The 1223-nt window shown below is 34.1% G+C and overlaps 1 pseudogene; it reads left to right on the top strand.

Annotated features, from left to right (window-relative positions):
• Nucleotides 1-486: 486 nt before the first annotated feature.
• LOC145118285 (calcium-binding protein PBP1 pseudogene) lies at nt 487-840 on the top strand (annotated as a pseudogene).
• Nucleotides 841-1223: the final 383 nt, after the last annotated feature.

The raw sequence follows: 1223 nt of genomic DNA, 5'->3' as shown, positions 1-1223 counted from the left end.
GACCAAAACTCAAATTTTACAAAAAAAAAAAAAAAAAAAAAAAAAAAAAAAAAAAAAAAAACTATCGACTCTTTTATTCCTTTCGACGAAACCTCAAAAACATCTTAAGAATGGCATCAAAAGTCTCCATCGTAATTCATTTAAAGTTTCCAGAAAAGGGAAAATGCTACCCACGCGCGTTGCGTACCAAACAAACGCTTATATTAATTTAAAGCCTTCTATTTTAAGTATTGTAGTGAGGCTGAGGTAGCTTCCAGTTTTATTATGCAACTTCCAGGAAACATCATTACTGCCATGAATTTCCTCAACAAAACCAAACACAACACCAAGAAGAAATCATGATCTGTAACTTCGTTGGCATCTCCCCTACCTTCTTTCCTCGAATCCATGGCTTCTTTTTGTCTATATAAACATACACATATCTCATCTTCTATTCCACGATTAATTTTGCCGGTATAAGTATAGAACTCTGAGGAAAAATAATTCATGGGTTTGAAATCTGGAAACTTTGTTGTTGAATTCGAGGATCATTTCCCATCCATGGTGGAAAAGTTGGGTGCCGAAGGATTTATGAACGAACTGTACAAAGGGTTTGAGTTATTGGAGGACAGAGACACGAAAGGGTTCATAACGTTTGATAGCTTGAAGAGGAACGCATCTTCACTGGGGTTGCAGAAGATGAACGACAATGAACTGAGATATATGGTAAGAGAAGGTGATGTTGATGGAGATGGGAAGTTGAGTGAGATGGAGTTTTATGTTCTTATGTTTAGATTGAGCCCTGGGTTAATGGAAGGGTCACTTAGATGGTTAGAAATTGCTGTTTTAAATGATCTTTAATGTAGTTTTACTCTTAAAATTTTAATATATTCTATATATAACATGGTGCTAATAATTTATTATGGTGTTGCAAGATATATATACATGTACCAAACTTTTTGTACATTACAACATTCATCAATAAGTCGGTTCGTACTTAAGATAACGAAGATAAGGCTTCAAACTACATACAGACACGTATACCTCTATTTATTTCCAAATCCTTTGTTTATAAAATGTTTGATCTATATATTCAAGCAATTAGCCGTTCTAGCTCAGTTGGTAGAGCGCGTGGCTTTTAACACACGTGGGTTCGAGTCCCACGGATGCCGTCTTTGGCATATATTTTTTTCTTCTTTTATTTAATAAAAAGGTATTTCTCATTATTGAATATAAAATATTAT

This window comes from Lactuca virosa, chromosome 1, assembly GCF_052849685.1.
Source record: "Lactuca virosa cultivar CGN04683 chromosome 1, Lactuca_virosa_CGN04683_v6, whole genome shotgun sequence".
Taxonomy (NCBI): Eukaryota; Viridiplantae; Streptophyta; class Magnoliopsida; order Asterales; family Asteraceae; genus Lactuca; species Lactuca virosa.
Note: the sequence above shows the minus strand (reverse complement) of the source record. Positions and strands in the feature narration are given on the sequence as shown.